We start from the raw sequence: 21,577 nt of genomic DNA, 5'->3' as shown, positions 1-21,577 counted from the left end.
ATTAGTTAGGGGTAAATGTGGGGAATGAGTCTGATTGGATTACTCTTCAGAGGGTCAGTGTGGACTTATTGAGCCGAAGGGCTTGTTTCCATACTGTAGGGAATCTAATCTAATCTAAGAGAACAAAATGGAGAGAGGTGCTAAGTTATAAGAAGAAAATTTCAGAGTGTGTGGCACAAGTGGCTAGAATTGTAGCTGCCAGCAGTTCAAAGCGTGAGAGATATTTGTACAGACGTGCAGTGGCAGTGATCTCCAACAGAAAGGCCAGAATCATTTCTATAGATGCTGTTTTCAAGGGCAGGAGTATAGATGAGGAAGAAAGAGCCAATCTTCTAAAGGAAGGGCAGGAAGAGAACTCCAGTTGAAAACTCTATGAAAATTAGGGGATTGATAAGAAAGGAAATGTGAATAATTGAGATAACAGCAAATTGGTTTGGAGGAGGATGCAACTGACAGTGCAAAATGCTGCTGAGAGATTGAAAGGGATAAGGGGATTCATGCACAGAGATCACAGTTACAGCCGCAGAATTGTAGGAAATAGAGACGAACATGGATTTGTGAAACACAGCTACATTAAAAGATATAACATCAAGACAGAGATTGGTGTTATGACCACTGCTTGTAAGAACCAGATCATTGAAGGCAGATGTTTTAAAGGTAGCTGTTTTAAAATGAAGAAGAAAACACTGAAGACAAGGAACCATTTATGATTTCTGCTTTCTTGGGATCCAGGAATAAAAGTTGGGTGGTCACTGAAAAGGGAGAAATTGACCAAGTTATGCTTAGGATTAGCTACTTATAATGGGATAGAAATTGATTAATGTTGATGTGTTTTGGGCAGGGATTTGCAATGAGATAGAAAGGTAAGGTTCTATAGGAAGGGAATGTGGGCTGAGTGAAGATTGTACCAGTTAGTTGGAACATCATTATTTTTATTGACTCACCTCATCTTTCTTGGCCTGAGTGGGTCCAGCATTGCTTCTCTCTCCTACAACCTGTCTGTGGTCTCTTTGGCTGACAGAAAATTATCTTTCAAAATTGGAAGATTAATCTGCTGGAATGGAGAAGGTTCTCTACTTGACCCACACTTCATGCTCGAGTGGGCAAAGTTGAGTCAGGAAAGAAGGTAATGTTTCCCTGGAGGAGGCAAGAGGGGAGGAGTCAAATTAGGAGATGGAACAGGAGGAAAGCAAAACGACTGAGAGTAGAGTACAGGTTGAGAGAGATTAAATGATAACTGCGTAATTAAAGAATAAAAGCAATGGGCTTGGTAATGGCTGTTGTAAAGAAACAGACATTTGTCCAAAGTAAGTGTGATTGGCAGAATGAACAGTTCCATTTGAATGTAACGACATGTAAAACATTCTCAAAAATAGCTCATGTAAACATTGTTTAGACTGGTATATACGGCAAAGAAAGCAAAATCAAAATGAAAATGACTGTTCATGGCCTGAAACTGTTGAACTTACCATTGGGTTCACATGGTTGTAAAAGTGTCTGACTGGTAGGTGAAATTCTGTCACCACTGAAAACAACAAATGCTGGAGATCACAGCAGGTCAGGCAGTTTTCATGGAGAGAAAGTAAGCTAATATTTTGAGTCTCCATGAATCTTTATCAGAGCTGGTGAAGGGTGGAGGGGACAGCATTTATGCAATAGTGACAGCGGGTGGGTTGAGGGAGAAAGGTTGATAGAGCAGATTAAGTGATTGGAATAGGAGAATGGCAGAACAATGGTATGTCTGACTGCCAGACAGGAAAGAACAGACAGTCGCATTGGGTTGTGGGAGAGAAGTGAAGGTGACAGAGAATGGAGCAAGTAAAACTAAAAGAAAGGGAAGGAATGGGTTCAAAATTTCTGTTCACCAGGCCTTGTATTGAGCAGCACTGAAACACGATAGCAAGCAAAGGACAGAAATCTGACAGAGAGAGGCAACTGGTGAATTAAAATAACAAGCAAATGGAAGCTTGGCAACATATACATAGAGTCATAGAGTCATAGAGATGTACAGCACGGAAACAGACCCTTTGGTTCAACCCATCCATGCCTAGCAGATAGCCCAACCCAATCTAGTCCCACCTGTCAGCACCCGGCCCATATCACTCCAAACCCTTCCTATTCATATACCTAAATGCCTCTTAAATGTTGCAATTGTACCAGCCTCCACCACTTCCTTTGGCAGCTCATTCCATACACGTACCACCCTCTGTGAAAAAGTTGCTCCTTAGGTCTCTTTTATATATTTCCCCTAGTTCTGGACTCCCCGACCCCAGGGAAAAGACTTTGTCTATTTATCATCCATGCCCCTCATGATTTTGTAAACCTCTATAAGGTCACCCCTCAGGCTCCGACGCTCCAGGGAAAAAAGCCCCAGCCTGTTCAGCCTCTCCCTGTAGCTCAGATCCTCCAACCCTGGTAACATCCTTGTAAATCTTTTCTGAACCCTTTCAAGTTTCACAACATATTTCCGATAGGAAGGAGACCAGAATTGCACGCAATATTCCAACAGTGGCCTAACCAATGTCCTGTACAGCCGCAACATGACCTCCCAACTCCTGTACTCAATACGCTGACCAATAAAGGAAAGCATACCAAACGCCTTATTCACTATCCTATCTACCTGCGACTCCAGTTTCAAGGAGCTATGAGCCTGCACCCCACATAGACTGACTCCACAAAATGATCATCTAATCTCTGTTTTTCTTCCATAATGGAAGAGAGTAACATTGAGAGCAGCAAATACAGGACAATAAAATAAAAGAAGTATGAGGACGTTGCTGCTGCGTATGCTAGGAGTCCATTAAACCATAAGATGTCAGAGCAGTGGTAAGCCATTTGGCCCATTGTGTCTGCTCTGCCAGTCCATTAGATCCATGGTCAGCTAATAATATCAACTCCACTTTCCCGCTATTTCCCATAACTTTTGATTCCCTTACTGATTAAAAAGTGTCTACCTCCACTTAGAATGTAATTAATGCCTCAACATCTACAGCCATCTGTGGTAAAGAATTCTGCAAATTTGTTACCTTTTTAGCAAAGAAATCTTTCCTCATCTCTGTCTTAAAAGGGCTATCCCTCCTTCTGATATTATGTCCTTTGTTTCTGTACTCTGCCACAAGGGGTGACAACCTCTCCACATATACCCTCTCAAGTCTCTGAAGAATCTTGTAGGTTCCATAGAGTCATAGACTCATAAAGCACAGAAACAGACCTTTTAATCCAACTCATCCACGCCAACTAAGTTTCCCAAAATAAACTCATTTACTTTTTGGCCTATATCTCTCTAAACCTTTCTTATTCATGTAAAGTTGCCGCAATCTTCCAAACTCCAACGAGTATCGGCCCAAACACATGTTACACAATATGTCTATACCCAGGATAAACTTGTTGAAGCTTCTCTGGACTGCTTTCAATAGAAGTATATCTTTTCTTCTGTGAAGGGTCGACCTGTTCACAGTATTCCAGTTATGGCCTGGCTAGTGCCTTGTATAGACCTTAACAAGGCTTCCTTATTTTTCTACTCCGTTCCCTTTGAAATAAAGACCATCATTCCATTTGCCTTCTCTATTGCTCGTAGAACTTGAATGCTCACTTCTTAGGCTTCATAGATGAGGACTTTCAAATTTCTCTGTGCTGGAGCTTTCTACAGTCTTTCTCCATTTAAATAGTATTTCATTGCTACATAATGCATAATTTCACATTTTTCCACTTGCTGAATTTTTGTCCACTTGCTAAACTTGTCTATTCCATGCTATCCTCACCACTTGCCTTCCCATCTATTTTTGTGTCTTTGGGAACCTTGGATATAAAATAACAGATGGTGCATCTCCTGAGATGGCAAGCTAAGATTCTGTGGGAAGGGAATGAGGGCTGATTGAGGATTGTACCAGTGTACTGTAGAGGGAATGGAAGGTTTGAGAATGTGTTTGATGGTGACATTATACTGGTGGAAATGACAGACGATCATCCTTTGAATATGGAGACTGGGTGGGATGGAAAATGAAGATGAGGGGAATTAAATCATCATTTTGAGGGGCAGATGCAAAGGAGTGATAGTAAAAGTCTGGGAAATGGGTCGTGCATAGTTGAGTTCAATGCAAACCAAATCAGGAGTCTCATTAGTTGAGGAACAAAAAGGCATGATAAAAGCCTTTAAGTGACGATTTACTGCACAATGTGCACACAGCCCTTTACTGAAAACTCATGGGGGGAGCCAGCTAGCATTGCCGCCCCAGTCAGACTAATGTTACAATGTGATCAATGACAAAGCAGCACTGTATCCGCCTACTAGCCAGCTATACTTCAACAGGCAGAGCCAGGACTTCGAATAATGCTGATGTTGTCAATGTTGATTTTGCCGAACACACATCCTGGATGGTATAACCTGTATGCCTGACTTGATCCAAGCTTTATTTTCAGCCAATGATCTGAAAGTCCTTGCTTACTATGGTCTGCCTGTACTGCTTGCAAATAATGTTTCTCACTGTATTTAGGTGCACTTAACAATAAATAAATGAAATCAAATCAAATCAAAGCATGTCATAAATTTTGATCTTGAAATCAATGTCACAAATCAATTTTAAGCCCTTTATCTTGCAAGATTTCATGTAGAATATCTCTATTTCAGCTACTGGGTCTTACCAAGCTGATCTTCCATGTGCTATCTGTCATGGATGCATGCGAAACTGCAGTAAAACTGTAATTGGACAGCGATACTCTGGGTGAAATGTCATCGCCAATGATCAATAACTGACTGCCAATCACTAATGGCAAAATAAGTGTCTTTATCCTCATGTAAAACTTGCAAACAAACTAAAGGTATGCAACTCGAAATTTCAAGATTGTCAGCAAGAGATCTAGGAGTGAAATAGAGACAGACTCTTTAACTCAGAGAATTTGGTATGTGCTGCCTGGGAGAGTGGTGAGGTTGATTCCAAAGAGAGCTAGATATATCTTTGAAAGTGATAAATTCAGGAGGCTTTGAAGATAGGGCTGAAGAAAGGAAGAAGCTGGGTAGCCTTTTCAGGAACTACTAGAAATACAATGGGCTGAATAGCCTCCTTCTGTCAGTGTAAAATTCAATGATCATAAGTCTAACTTAAGAGCATATGAACCTTGGTAAGACCTAAAAAAGACATTGATGAAAGGCCAGTCGAATCTCTTTGGGTGACTCAATCTAAACAGATTTATTTAAAACAATTCAATACTGAACAATCTGTAGAGAATGAAAAAAAAACATGTAACACAATAAAGAACATCCAAATAAACGAAACTACATTCAATAAATAGTATCAATTTAGCTTTTGTATTTTGGATGGAGTATAAAATGATCAACTCGCTGTTTCCTGAATGGTACATTAACCTACTTTTATTTTTAAATTATTTTGTATAAGTATAATTGACTATGAGGGGATCTAAGACCTTTCACCCTAACCCTAACCCTAATCCTATTGCAGCCCTTGAAACATTACATTTTTCCTGGAATTAGATACAGAAAGGATATAATGAATGTGAATACGTCCAACAGCAGAGAGAGGGGAATTTGTTTTCATAGGTACACACTGATATTAAATTCTAACAGGAAACTTGGAACAGAACATTACAGCAGTTCATTTGGTGGGTAGATGACTGCAAACTCTTGCTGTTATTTAAAGTCATTTATCACCTGCTGTTTCCTCTCACTGAGAACATCCTGCATGTTCTGTACAGTTTTCAGTACAAGAGCCTTCTGTGACTTTAATTTACGAAGTACAAAGACCCTAAGCGTTGTATCTGGAGAATTTTGGCATCCTGCCTTAGGTATTCAACACATTTTGCTGCCTGCCATTCACTTCCCTACAAATTGAACTCCAAGGAGAGGAATTGTGGGCCTACAAGGCATCACTTTTTCTCTCTCTCGATGATGAATATGTTAATGAAGCTACCAGCAGCAGGAAACAGGATCTGTTTGAAAGAGTTTTATCAACTCACAATTAATTTTATGTGTTGAGAACCATGAGGAGTGGGATCCATCTTTACTCACTCAGCAGTAATTAATCCTCCCTGTTGATGAAGAGGTAAGTGTTAGAAGTGCAATACTGTTATGCCACACTTTCAATGGACAGCCTCTGCACAGTAGGAAATTAAGTGTTCAGTGATAAATGCAATCTCTTACCTTTATGTCAATAAGTAATTTCAGTGCCATCTACAGAATAGTGATTCGTCTTTTCAGGCAAATTAAAGAATCCTTAATTTCTTCGTGAGTATATCCCAATATGTCATTTCTGAGTCCTGGCAAGCGAAGCAATTCAAAATGAATATTCTTTTGGCAACATCTGTCCAGTTTGTCAGGGTGCTGTGAGGAAATCAACAACAACAGCTGCTCTGTATGTCATTGGCAAAGGTGGAAAGTTAATCTGAAAGGGAGTGTTGGAGGGGGGTGTTGGTGGGTGGGGGAACAAATATAAAGTGGATGCATGTTTGAAAATGCTTACATGTAGAACTCATTTTATATCTTAAAGTTACAATTGGAAGCATTGCTGGAATATGCTTCATAAGTTATTTATATTTGTAAAGTTGTTGAAAATAAATTGTACTGTTTTCACAGTGATTTCCATCCCATAATCAAATTAAAGATTCAAATGGAAGCAATGTTGTCACCAGGGTTTCAGTAAAGTGTAATAGCTGTGTATTTTGACTATATTATACCCGATGGAACTGTGAAGAACAAGCAGTAGTGCCAAATTAAATCAGCTTTTATTTCAGTTCAGCTTCTAAGAATTTGTTTGTTTATATGGTTTCCCTGTTGGATCCTCCTGCCAAAGTTACAGACCAGTGTTTCAAACTCCCCATTTATAAACATGCCAATATTTGTTCAGAGAAGACTGGAACTTGGAAAATGTTGGGAGAGAAGGAAATTTCTTCACACATCAGTTCTTTTTGTTTTGAATCCAAATATTAAGGGAGAATATATCAGTGCTTGCATTACACACCATTAGCTGGAGAATCAACTCTTGAGTCAACCCAATCTCTGGTCCATGGTCCTTTCATGGATGCATGGGATTGCTGTATTTCCAGCTTACTTCTGATTTAAAGTACATGAGAAACGATATTGATATTGTGAAGTCACTTCACATTCAGATCCTCCAAACAGTAGTCAATAAGTTTTCACACTATCAGCTTGAACTGAATGTAAAGTCTGTCTCCAAACAGGAATTGACAATGTTGTCACTGAGAGCATCAAGCAGTTCAAAAATGGATCCTCAAGGTCAGGTTACTTAATCCAGACTGAATTCAACTTATCACATGTTTATTTGTCTTTTTATTTATTTTTGAGAGCTTGCAGGATCGTTAACAGTTATCTGAATGTGTTTACATCCAAAGTAAGTTTATCTTAAACCAGAATACAAATAAGTAAATGAAAACTTTATGTACAACTTTCAAGGGTCTGTTAAACCCATGAAGATTAAAAAGCCCTGAAATAAATGGCAGTTCTGTTTAATTTTATAGATGTTCCAGTTTGCTCCTTTGAGAGAAAGGCTGATTCCGAGAATCCTGCGTATCTAATATATTCCCTGATGAGATATTATCCAAGAAAAAGAAAAGACCTGCATTTGTAAGGGGCCTGTCAGGACTCAACATATTCCAAAGTCTATTCCAACTGATTATATCATTTTGCAGACAGGTCACAATGGTACTGTAGGAAATGTGGCAGCCAATTTGTGCATAGCAAGGCCTCAGAACAACCTGAGATAATGACCAGAGATTCTGTTTTATTACGTTGGTTGAAGTACAAAAATTGGCCAGTCCTTCAGGGACAGCTCATAGCTTTTCTTTTAATACAATGTCTTTTTTGGTCTACCTGAGAGTGCAGACCAATCACCATGGCTTTTTGGAACATGTGCACTGTTTCCTTTATTCCATTATTTCCACTGTACTGGCTTGACTCTACTGCTGTTTCATCTGTCAGTACTTAAAAACATACAGAAATCGAACAAAATACATGATTACAGACTCTCCAGAGTGGCTTAAATGAGAAGCCACTTTCTAATATAACTTGAATCTTGAGCTCAGCTAAAATTATAAAAGATGAAAGGGAAAGTTATTGTACCTCATGAGGAACAGTGAAAATGGCTGCAGCTGTCATAAAGAATGTGTGAACATCCAAATTAGAATTAGGCTACTCAGCCCCTCAATCCTGCTGCACAATTCAGTGACATCATAACTGACTTGATTACTTCACATCCTGCCTAACCCAAATAACCTTTCACTCCCAACTTATCAAAAATCTATTCATCTGTGCCTCAAAAATATTCAAAGCCTTTGCATCCAATAACCTTCTTCTAGATGAGAATTCTAAATACATCCACACACTGAAGAACAAAACCTTCCTATCTCTGTCCTTATTGATTAACATTTTAAAACTATGATCCCTCGTTGGTAAAAGTAATGACTGCAGATGCTGGAAACCAGATTCTGGATTAGCAGTGCTGGAAGAGCACAGCAGTTCAGGCAGCATCTGAGGAGCAGTAAAATCAACATTACGGGCAAAAGCCCTTCCTGATGAAGGGCTTTTGCCCGAAACGTCGATTTTACTGCTCCTCAGGTGCTGCCTGAACTGCTGTGCTCTTCCAGCACCACTAATCCAGAATATAATCCCTCGTTCTTGATTCTCCCACAAGAATCTGAATGTTAAGGTCAACCATTGACAGATCCTCTCTTTACATTGTCTCATTCCAGCAGGTGATGACTGTTTAAGATTGTGTGTTTCAATCAAGGCGCCTTTTATTCTTCTCAACTGCAGCTGATACAAACTTCGCCTGGCGACCAATTCCTCACAAGACAATCCCCCATGCTTCTAGCTATTAGTTTTGTAAACCTTTTCTGAAATACTTCCAATGCATTTGCATTCTTCCTTAAATAAGGAGACCAATACTGTCCAAAATGCCCCAGATAAGGTCTCACCAGTTCCCTGTGTAACTGAAGCATAACCTCCATACTTCTGTATTCGGTTCCTGCATAGATGATAATATTCTATTAATGTTCTTAATTAATTGCGGTACCTGCATACTCATCCAACTAACCTGCTGTAATTCATGCACAAGGAAACCCAGACCAAGATCTCTGCAATTCTCACCATCTAAGTAACAAGCTTTTTATTCAATCTCCCTTCCAAAATGGGCAGTTGCAAATTTTTCCACATTAAATTCTAATTGCCAGATCTTGCGTCACTCTCTTCAATTATTTATATTCTTTTATGGTCTCTCTTTCACCTCGTCATGACTTATTTTTCTGGTTATCTTTGTGTCATCAGAAAATGTATCAACCATATCTTCACGCTGACACACCACTTATTACATCCTGCCAGCCAGAAAATAACCCATTACTTCCATTAGCTAGTCATGTGTCACATGACAGAAAAGGAAGTGGAATAAATCCTACTTACTACCATGGGTATTAGTGATGAACAAATGAGGAATAAAAACAACTTGCTATATTTTCCTGAGTATTAACTCTGGTGTAACTACATGTTAATTCTTAATGCCCAAATTGGCTCATATTTGTGTTGTTTCAGCAGTTCAATACTTGCAGTGTTTCATACTTATAAAGAAAATGTATTCCTGAGGTAAAACCACAAAGACAATTCAACTCAGTATGAACGATCAGTGCAATGAAATTCATGACAAAGATTTAAGTTTTGACTTCACATACAATGATTTTTTGATAGAAATTCTCCCAATTACCCATTCTGTTAAAGAACTTACGTAATTGCTCTTGGGGTTTCATTGAGTTTGAGTAGAAGAAGGGAGTAATTAATGTTACAATTTCTGTGGAGAAACCATAAACCAAAATAATTAATAATACCAACAAGATTTCACTTCTTGTTGTTTTTACTTCAACCAATCTCAACCAATATATATTTCGCATGAATTAACTGGCCAATGATACTTGGTGCATTTTTCTGTGCACAGTTAGGAAAAAATTATTCCAGAGACTTCTTTCCCTTATCCCTGTTACTTACATCTTCAGGCTAACTGATTGCAGGGCACTGTATTTGAAATTCCCCATGTTTATTATTCTATTTCTCCAGACACACAGCAGTGCAACTAACAATTGACTGGAATCTCAAGTGGCCCAGAAAGCATCTCCATTGCACCAAACTGTGACAATAACATATAATAGAAATAAAATTAGATGAACATCTCAGCATAACCAAGAGATCAGATCAAAGCTCTGCAGTACTGCCACATCCAGTCATTTATGGTCGAGGACAATCAATGATATTTGTCTTAATTTTGTTTCATTTTTTATATATAATTTGTGAAATTAAATGGTGCTGTGTTGTGATGACTTATACACGTTTTACGGTATTTTCACAATTCAAGTAACTATCAATTTCTATCTATCTTTCTAAATTCATTATGCTTTTATGACATCAACTTCAAAATCTGTAATTTCTATTCCTCAGCAAAAAAAATCTGAGAGTTCACTTTCTTGACTCATAATACTCTTGAATGAAACTATATCATTGTTCCTTCATGAATGTGTCAAAATCCTTAATCTTAATGTACCTAACCACTTGGACCACAATGGTTCAAGAAGATAATTAGGAATGGGTAACAAATGCTGGACTTTCAAATGATGCCAGCATCAGTAAATGGATAAACAAAATCCTGACATTGTTATCCTCCTGCTCCTTTCCACTCTCAGGTGACAGTCCATTGGCAAAATGTTTACTTCTTGTCATAAATGCCAACAATTAGATCACAGGTAGAGACAGATGAGGATTGTTTTCTGAGAAAATGAATCATTCCAATTTTTGATCATTCCTATTACTCAGCATAACCAGAGTAACAAATGTTGACAACTCAAAAGATAGAATTATTTTCGCCATTATGTGCTTCAATGTTCAATGGTATGGGAGTGTTGAGTTCCAAGGACATGATATGGGATGTGGTCAGCATGAAGCCAGCTTATGTTATTCCTGTTTAATGCATGATACTGTTACTCTAGTCACATACAGCTGAAGATGGCCAAAGAAGAGGCCTGGAGGCTTATGAATGACAAGCATTCATTTTGGTTTAAATATATCTGGATTAATGTTGCATTGTTGCTTTGATGACATGCTTGCTAATGAATGATTTCAAAAGTGAAGCAAAGCTGCAACTACAAATATGCAGAGCAAGTCATTATAATGGAGAAATTTAAGTTTTAATGATTCTAATATTGACTTCCATTTCCAAATTTCTGATTTGTGTTTCATCTGGTCAGAGTATTGAGTACAAGAGTTGCGAGATCATATTGCTGCTGTACAGGACATTGGTGAGGCCACTTTTGAAATATTACATGCAATTCTATTCTCCTTCCTATCGGAAAGATGTTGTGCAACCTGAAAGCATTCAGAAAAGATTTACAAGGATGTTCCGGGATTGGATGATTTGAGCTATAGGGAGAGGTTGAATAGGCTAGGGCTGTTTTCCCTAGAGCATCGAAGGCTGAGGGGTGACCTTATAGAGGTTTATAAAATCAGGAGGGGCATGGATAGGATAAACAGACAAAGTCTTTTCCCTGGGGTGGGGGAGTCCAGAACTAGAGGGCATAGGTTTAGGGTGAGAGGGGAAAGATATAAAAGAGACCTAAGGGGCAAGTTTTTCACTCAGAGGGTGGTATGTGTATGGAATGAGCTGCCAGAGGAAGTAGTGGAGGCTGGTACAATTGCAACATTTAGAAGGCATCTGGATGGGTATATGAATAAATAGGGTATGGAGGGATATATGCTGGGTGCTGGCAAGTGGGACTAAATTGAGTTGAGATATCTGGTCGGGGTGGACGAGTTGGACCAAAGGTTCTGTTTCCATGCTGTTCATCTCTATGACTCTAATTCCATGAAACTTTATACCAGAAATGTATTAATTTCCATGGAACAGCATACTCGTATGTTTTAGACTGCCACTGCAACTCTTGGATATGTTAATGTTCTTGTTTCTTTGCACATATCTCGGGAGACTAACCAGCTTTGGCAATACTGGCAATTCTCACAAAGTATCTCTTAAAATCAATGCATTCCCAAGTTTCTCAGGATTTACTTTCAAAGGTTAAATAATGATTGAAAAGGATTAGCAAAATTCATTTTGTTAAATATTTTCAGACACTACTTCAGAAAATTTCCTATTTTAAAGTAAATGACTCGACATTCTCTCACCCACAGTCAGGGTCAAAAGGAGACAAAACAGATGGAAGACAATATAACAAACAGACATCTGCCACTGAGGAGCAGAAATCTCAGAAGTCAGATTCAGGATTAAACAGTTATTGCCTTATTAGAACCACAGTCTGATGCATAGAAAGATTTGCAACTATATAGACAGCGTGAAGGTGTCTGCTTAATCACAAGAGTGAGCTTTTACTTTGTTATGGTATTTTCAGTGGAATCTGCTCTGGATTTATTGAAATTTGTGGCCTATTCTGAAGATGTATTTGTTGTATCAAGGGAAGAAAAGAGGAGGACTTGCATTTATATAGCACCTTTCACGCCTTCAGAATGTCCCAGAGTAGGTGCAGCAATTGAAATAATTTTGAATCATTGTCACTGGTCTATTGCGACCAGGTGAGAAAGGTTGAACTGTTCAATCACTTTCAATTTCCTACTTTTCACAACAAAAGTTTAAATTCTTTTTACATAAGGCTATACCTCTAACCAATTAAAAATGTAATGATGGTATCAGCAATAACATTAGCAAATTTGCTGATGACACAAAGCTAGGTGGTAGGGTGAAATGTGATGAGGATGTTAGGGGATTACAGGGTGACCTGGACAAGTTAGGTGAGTGGGCAGATGCATGGCAGATGCAGTTTAATGTGGATAAATGTCTGGTTATCCACTTTGGTGGCAAGAACAGGAAGGCAGATTACTACCTCAATGGTATCAAATTAGGTAAAGGGGCTGTTCAGAGAGATCTGGGTGTTCTTGTCTACCAGTCAATGAAGGCAAGCATGCAGGTACAGCAGGTCGTGAAGAAGGCTAATAGCATGCTGGCCTTCATAACAAGAGGGATTGAGTATAGAAGCAAAGAGGTGCTTCTGCAGCTGTACAGGGCCCTGGTGAGACCACACCTGGAGTACTGTGTACAGTTCTGGTCTCCAAATTTGAGGAAAGACATTCTGGCTATTGAGGGAGTGCAGCGTAGGTTCACGAGGTCAATTCCTGGAATGGCAGGATTGCCTTACACGGAAAGACTGAAGCGACTGGGCTTGTATACCCTTGAGTTTAGAAGACTGAGAGGGGATCTGATTGAAACGTATAGGATTATGAAAGGACTGGACACTCTGGCAGGAGGGAACATATTTCCGTTGATGGGGGAATGCCGAACCAGAGGACACAACTTAAAAATACGGGGTAGACCATTTAGGACAGAGATGAGGAGAAACTACTTCACCCAGAGAGTGGTGGCTGTGTGGAATGCTCTGCCCCAGAGGGCAGTGGAGGCCCAGTCTCTGGATTCATTTAAGAAAGAATTGGATAGAGCTCTTAAAGATAGTGGAGTCAAGGGGTATGGAGATAAGGCTGGAACAGGATACTGATTAGGAATGATCAGCCATGATCATATTGAATGGCGGTGCAGGCTCGAAGGGCAGAATGGCCTACTCCTGCATCTATTGTCTATTGTCTATTGTCTATTGTAATTGGTTGCGTTTCTCCGTGAGCAATAAGGAGATGACAATTGGTTTATCTTGAGTCAAAGTAAGGAAGTTTGTTACCTGTTAAATCCAAGGTGCCAAAGAAGAAAGGAAAGTAAAATAACATACTGCCTACAATCCTTTCATTGTTTCTGAGGCGTAAGGCTTTTTTAAAAATCTGAGTTTAAAGTTATTTAATTGGCTTCTGTATTGTAATCATTCAAAACGAATGCTTCAGTTATTTGATAAATCCTGGTTCCTTAATAGTTATTTCCTGCAGTTTTTGCTGTGGAAAAGAAGTGAAAATTTCTTGAGGAAAAAGAATGTGGAGAACCTAGTTTTTCTTCAATTATGTCTGAAAAGCTCTCAAAATTTCCCTTGAAATATTGGTTCCATTGTATATTTCCAAGAGATTCTTTATTTTGCATTGTTGAGATGGTGAAAGGTTTTAATGGATATTTGAATTGTGGGAAGGTCTTTATACATTACCCACCCTCTGAGCAATTTATTTGTTTTCTTACCTCCATCTTAGAAGGTGACCTTGCTATTTATTTCAGTTTAACTGCAACAGTTACAACCAACTTTTTAAAAAATGATGAAACCCTCACATCCACAAAAAGTAAAGCGTTATAACCTCACAACAGCTGTAATGTAGAATATTGCAACACATTGTAAGGAATATGCTATTCAAGCCCTCAAGCTTATTCCAACATTTGGTTAGATTATGGTAAATTCTGTAACCCAACCTCATTTTTTGTCTCTGATCAAAATCCCATGATAGACTGATTGAACTCAGTCTTGAAAACCTAACTGACCAGCATCCACATTCTCTTAGAGAACAGAGTTCCAGATTTCCTACACATAAACACTTCCTGAGTTCATAATTGATTGGCTTAATTTTATGATTATGAGTATGAATTAATGTCCAGAATTTTTGTAAAGTGAAGAGTAGTCCCAGTCACTCACAATGTTGCTATTTTGGCATGTCATTGTGAAAGATGCATTGGCATAGGATGCCCATGTTGTGAAAGCAACTGATATGATGGTACTCTGACATCATAAAATCTCTGTAGTGTAAAAGCAGGCCATTCAGTCCATCAAATCTACAATGACCCAATCCATGTAACCTGCACATCTTTGGACTGTGGAAGGGAACAAGAGCACATAAGGGAAACCTGCACAGACACAGGAAGAATGTACAAACTCCGCAAGGTTGGAATCAAGCCCATGTCTCTAGCATTGTGAGGCAGCAGTGCTAACTACTGAGCCACTGTGCCTCCCTGATAATATGTGGCCTATATGCTAATTATGAATCACGTAGTCGATTGGATAAGTATGCACTTCACTCCACAAAGATTCAGTGTTCAGCTACAAGATGAGCACTGTACCAGTGCTAATTAGAGGGTCACTCACCAAGATCCTATTATCTCATCTTTGTTTAAACGTATGAAAGTACTATACTGAGATTTTGACATTTGTTTTATTACAGACAAATAAGAAAGAGTAATATTTAAGTGGGAAGTAGTTTTTGCAGTGTCTCTTGGTCTGAGATATGATCCGGAAGTGGAGCAGAGGATGCAGAGAAGAGAAGCTCAGTGAAGAGGAATTATGAACAGGCCACTCCACTGAGGATCCTACCTACTGAGGGTTTTCAGAATGCACTTCTCCCAACTTCAATTGACCCAGGCCACAATCCCAAAAGCCCTTTCTTTATTTGATCAACAAGGTGTTCAAACATCTTATTCTTAATGGTGGATCAGTGGTTAGCACTGCTGCCTCATCAGCCCTCGGGACCCAGGTTCAATTCCAGCCTCGGGCAACTGTCTGAGTGGAGTTTGCATATTCTCCCCGTGTCTGCGTGGGGTACTCGGGTTTCCTCCCACAATCCAAAGCCATACAGGTTAGGTGAATTGGCCATGCTAAATTGCCCATTGTGTTCAGAGATGCATAGGTTAGATGCATTAGTCAGGGGTAAATGTAGGGGAATGGGTCTGGGTGGGATATTCTTCGGAGTGTTGTTGTGGACTTGTTGGGCCAATTGGCCTTCTTCCACACGGTTGGCATTCTAATTTGTAACTTGATGAAAACCAGTTTCAGAAGATGCCTTTCTGATTATGCAGACAAGGAGGAAGCAGCTGCTCTGTTCGGGTATTTCCACTCGCCACTAATACTGATGCAAGTTTCTAGAAACATCTGGTGCTGCTTTCATAGGCTTCTCATTTGGTATACAACAAGGCCTATCATTACAACGTTCAACAGTCAAAAACCTTTGTCTTATCAACGCCTTAATGAGTGATGAGAAGACCCCATAGTTAGCTCAATGATAAGAACAGCTGACCATGCATGCTCAGCAACAGTCTGAAGCACCTATGCAGTAGCCATGCCTTGCACCAAACCCCAGGAGTTCATCCATGTCAATGACAAAGCTCAGGTGACAAGCTCATTACTGCAGAAGTAGCAAGTGGGAAACCCACCTAGTGACTTAGAATAATACCTCCAGACCTGGATCCTCTGCTTCACTTCAGAGAAGACAGCTATATTTGTGTTCCATCTGAACATAACTCATTGTTATGACTTTGTGAAGAGTGGTAAATTGGCCCCCCTCTTTCTAAATCTGTTTTTTTACCACAACACAGATTTTAAAATATTTTTAGTGTGCAGCCACATCATGCAATTTTAAGATAGTACCTCCCCATCATCCCTGGTACCATATGTTAAATTCATCCCTTGTCCTTGGGATTTTGATAATGGGCATTCAGCAGTAATACTGCCATTAAACTTTAAGGGGAAGTGCTAAGATTCTCTCTTGTTGAAACTGGTCATTGTCCGTATAATACAAATGTTATTTAACACTGAGTAACACAAGTCTAAATAGCAAATAGATTTTGGCAATTCAGCACAGATTGTAGAATGGACCAATGTGCAGATATCAATGACTATCTCCACATTTGTTCTCAATGTGGAGCGAGCATCATTGAGGACAAAGTTAAAGAAAGTTGGACTCGGATCTAATTCAGCAATTGGAATTGAGATGTTTGGCATCCTACTTCAAGTTTCACCTTATTTCCATTAACTTCAGTTTAACCAGGGCACCATGATGTCAACCCAGTTAAATACTGTGTCTGTGTTACCGGCAATCGCATTCATCTCAACTCTGGAACTCAATTCATTTGTCCATGTTTAATCCATGCCTATTGTGAGATTGGAAGTTGAATGGTCCTGAGGGAAGCCAACTGAACTTTGATAAAAAGGTCATTGCAAGTGTCACCTGATGGTATTGTTAGCAACACTTTCCATCCCTTAGCTAATGATTCAATGTAGACTAATGGGGAGGGAAATGGCCAAATTGAACTTCTCTTGCTTTTTACGTTTCAGGAGATGGCTGAGCAATTTTCCACTTTGAAGAGTAGATTCTGCAGTTGACGCTGTACTAAATCATCGAGGTATGGCAAGTCTTCAGCACAACAGTTCCAATGTTAATGTGGCTGATATCCTTTGCCTTATCCAGTGAACACACCTGTTTCTTGTTATCATGGGATCCGAATCAAATTTGCTGAAGACCAGGAATTTTACATGTCTAAAAGTCAGTGTGGCACGATGGCACAGTAGTTAGCACTGCTGCCTCACAGTGCCAGAGACCCGGGCTCAGTTCCTGCCTCAGGCAACTGCTGTGTGGAGTTTGCACATTCCCCCAGTGTCTGCATGGGTTTCCTCCAGGTGCCCCAGTTTCCTCCCACAGTCCAAAAATGTGCAGGTTAGGTGAATTGGCCATGCTAAATTGCCGGTAGTGACAGGTGAAGGGGTAAATGTAGGGGAATTGGTCTGGGTGAGTTGCTCTTTGGAGGGTCGGTCTGGACTTGTTGGGCCGAAGGGCATGTTTCAACATTAAGTAATCTAATCTAAAAAAAAGTGTTAGGATCTCTGATGAGATCAAGAACAAATCCATAAAGTGAAGTTGAACATCATAGTGATAGCTGAAAAGGTGATATAATGTCATGTCTGAAGACTTCTAATGTAATAAATAGACCAAAAGCATTATTGAACAAACACTACCTTTTTAGGCAACTTAGGCTTTAAATAATGGAACAAGATGTTGTCTTCTTACTTTGAACACCATACATCTTTCTAGAAAACAATCTGAATGTCCTTTTAATTTTTAATATCTAGATCATCTAGGCATGGGAAATTTGGGAAATTTCCTGACTCCACACTCTTGATGAATGAGAAACTCCCCTGAATGGTCTTATTTTTAATCTGAGGCTTGGCAAGGGTTATTTGAAGTTGGACTTGGTATTCCATGGAAACATTGCGAAGGCAGCCATACAGGTTGCTGAGTGTTGAGACAGAGCATTTGCTACTTCATCTGAGGTAAGAAGGCTCTCTAGACGTGATGTGTCATGTTAGTCACCCTCCATACACCCCTCATGCCACTCTCACACCCATGGCCCTGCGTACCCTCCATTCCAACATATACCTTTCTGTGCAATCCCTCCAAAGGTTCTTAACGCATAACACCACTCATCCCATGGCAATTTACAGCCAACTCTGTTCAAATTCATGCCTTAAAATCCATGTCCCCTACCCCTGCAACTACTCTTTACCCTTAGACTCTCCAAGCCAACTCGTCCAATATCCACCAAGGACAGATCTTGGGAATCATGCTGCGATTTAATAAATCTAAGATGTAAGCATCTATTATAGCTTCACTATATTGATAAAAGCATTTTGTCATTAATAAAATACAGTTAAATCACTTTAAATATTTAATCTGACATAAAAAAATGGTTTTCATTCATCATTCCATATCAGAGTCAGCTAATCCTTTTATAATCATGTACAGCTATCAATCAAACTGTGAACTTGCAAGCCCCCACTGTGATAATCATAACTTGTTGAAGATGTTAAGCTATCTAATACTGTGAATATAAAACTCACGTTTAAATAAACAAAAGCCATACATGCAGCAAGCACTATTGTTTCCAACTGTCTGTTTTCATTTTATAAAGAGCAGGAGATTGAAATGGCTTGACAGCTTGACTGTTCCTCAGACCTTATCCGCATATTTCTCTTTTCATAACAATCCCAAAGGAGTATAGGGGCTCTTCAAAAAGGATACCTGACCTCATCAACAGCTTTTGCGAATTTAGATATTTTCATCAAACTCATAAGTCTCATGAATCCCACCTCAGAAACCAAGGTGATGAAAATTGCTTTTGAGTGAAGGCAACTGCACAATTAATTGTACCAAATGCCTCCATGATCCATGGGTGTGTTAAATAGGTTCCTACCTCCATTTAAGCCTCCACCCATCAGCACCTACAATTAGTGGGTGCTTCTCATGGAGGTGATACTCCAAGTTCAGAGCTGTAACCATCTCTGAAAGTTTGGGCCCTGGGATGTTTTCAAATTATCCAACTTATCATTTGCACTGCTACTCTGAACTCCATCAAATCCAGTTTGAGAATTTTCATGGAGCTATTTCCTTCCCAATCATGATGAATGAATAGTGAATCCCTACAATGTCGAACCAGGCCATTCAACCTACTGAGTCCATACCAACTCTCTGAAGATCATCCCCCCCACCCCTACGCCCACTCCAACATTTTCCATGGTCAATCCACCTAACCTGCACATCTTTGCACTGTGGGAGGAAACCCATGCAGACATGGGGAGAATGTGCAAACTCCATCTGAGGGATCGAGCACAGGTCCCTGGTGCTGTGAGGCAGCAGTGCTAACCACTGAGCCACAATGCTTCTCCATACCAATTACTACTTAATCGTCTACCAGTATCCAAAATTGGCAGGACTGCAGCATTGTCATACGATCCATTCATTGTGAGATTGCATTCCTCTATTTGTAGGATGCTGCTTTGGGCTTTCCACTGTGCAATCAGTTTTGGGTTTCACCAAGTCAGCATCTCATTATCCGACACATCTACTGCTGCTCCTGGCATCATAGACTACACCTTATTGAGATAGGATTGGTCACCTAGTTTGATACTAATGGTGCATTGAGAGTTAAGCTGAGCTGTAACTTTACAGATTAATCTATAATTTGGAATACAAATAACAGGGAGCAAGGGAGGGAGATGGCACAAAAGTTGATTCTGGTTACTCATGTGTATCTCCCAACGCAAACAGAATGGCTCATGGTATTTGGTACAACAACAAACAACAGATGTTACATGTTTCCTCTTTTATGTCATGAGCTGGCTGCTTCACTGAAGAGCAGTTAGCAGGAGAAAAGAACGCAAACTTAACAGCAGCTATAATTCCCACAAAGGCCAATGCCAGTCAGTTCTACGGCCCTCATAAGCTGAGTGAAGTTTGCTTGCTGCAGAACTTTATTCCTCATTCAGCTGCTGTGCAAGCAGTGATCTAAAACGGCCTATGGTGTTGGTCCAACTTTTGTTCTGTGATCTGCATCATTAATCATCTCCGAATAACCCAGAGTGGCATCGCAGATGTCGCAGGATCTGTGCATTCATTCTTGAAAGGTGAATGGAGGCTAATTTGCTACGCACCAGCTAGGATAACTGGAATTCTCTCACCAAAGCAGAGACTCAATGCTAACCATCTCACTCTTTTCTACCTTTCCCATCTGAAAACTGAGCAGCATATGCTGCATTTTAAATGTCACTTCACTTAAAACAAGTGAGCAACTGAAGAACAATCTACTGCCCTATGTAGCAGTTTTCTGAACAGCTATTAATGAGGAACAGCTATGCACTAATCCAACACTTAGTACAGAGAGCAGTTTTGGGAAATCCGATCCTACATTTTGCTGTGATTAGCCGTAATGCATCATCTCATTTGCCACATAATCCACACGAAAGCCTTCATTCTCTTTTGTTTTATTACAAATGCCAGTTTTATTTTTTAACAATCAGGCTTGTTCTGTTAAATATTTAACACAGCGCTAAACAGCATGTACAAATATTTATTGGCAGTATTATGCTTTCTGTACGCACAGCTGAAGCTACAGTAGATAAAGAGACTCCACTTTACAAGCTATTCACTTCAACACACTAATTCCTGCTTCCTCCATGCACCTGTAAAAATATTTGCTTGAATTTTATACATCGCCAGTTTATGATAGCAGAAGCCCCTGGCCTATTCTTTTACTAATTTCTTATTAGTAACTTCCTTTGTACTGAGGAGTGTTTCACATTACATATTGTGAGTGTCGGCCTATCAGTATTTTCCCAACATTTTCTCCATCTATGTGTGGATGCAATTAATACTTTAAGACACCAGTTTAATGCTGTAAAATACAGCTGTCTCTATACCAATGAAGTCTGACCTTTTGTTTCATGCAGCAATGTATTCGGAGGATATCCCATATTTATTCAGTTGCATAAAACTACTGTGCTGTCTGCAGAAGGGGAGAAAAACATGACAGGGTAAGTTGACAGGCCTATAGCTGCTGGCATAGTGCCCTTTTACATAACGCAGCTACACCCAGGAAATGAAAGCACAGATTGTCCTGTGATCAAGAATTAGATGTACACAGGTCCTCAAGATCCGCACAAAGCAGTTACAGAGTTACTCAGAACGTGCAAAGAGTGAACGTGTCAACATAGAATAAAAGAGAAATGTTTTGAGAAACCTCACATATTTTTACTCCCATCGAGAGAGATCCTGATCTGAATCTACATGACAGGGCGGGTTTGATTCAGACGTGTGTTTCCCACCCCTCTGGTTTTATTCTCTATTCAGGTCAACAGACTGTGAAAACATGAAGGGTATAAAAAGGGCTTTTGACCTGACGACAGCTCATTCTTGTCAAATACATGAGGCTAAAATTGAGGCTTATGTTTACGCTGCTCCTGGACAGACTATGAATTCAGGGACTGTCATGATGTCTAAGGGCTGATTCAACCTGCGTAAAGTATGAGGGCATGAAATGATGATGCTTCA

The sequence above is a fragment of the Chiloscyllium punctatum genome, chromosome 9 (genome assembly GCF_047496795.1).
Source record: "Chiloscyllium punctatum isolate Juve2018m chromosome 9, sChiPun1.3, whole genome shotgun sequence".
In the NCBI taxonomy this organism is placed as follows: Eukaryota; Metazoa; Chordata; class Chondrichthyes; order Orectolobiformes; family Hemiscylliidae; genus Chiloscyllium; species Chiloscyllium punctatum.
The sequence above is the reverse complement of the archived record's forward strand: the minus strand, read 5'-3'. Positions refer to the sequence as shown.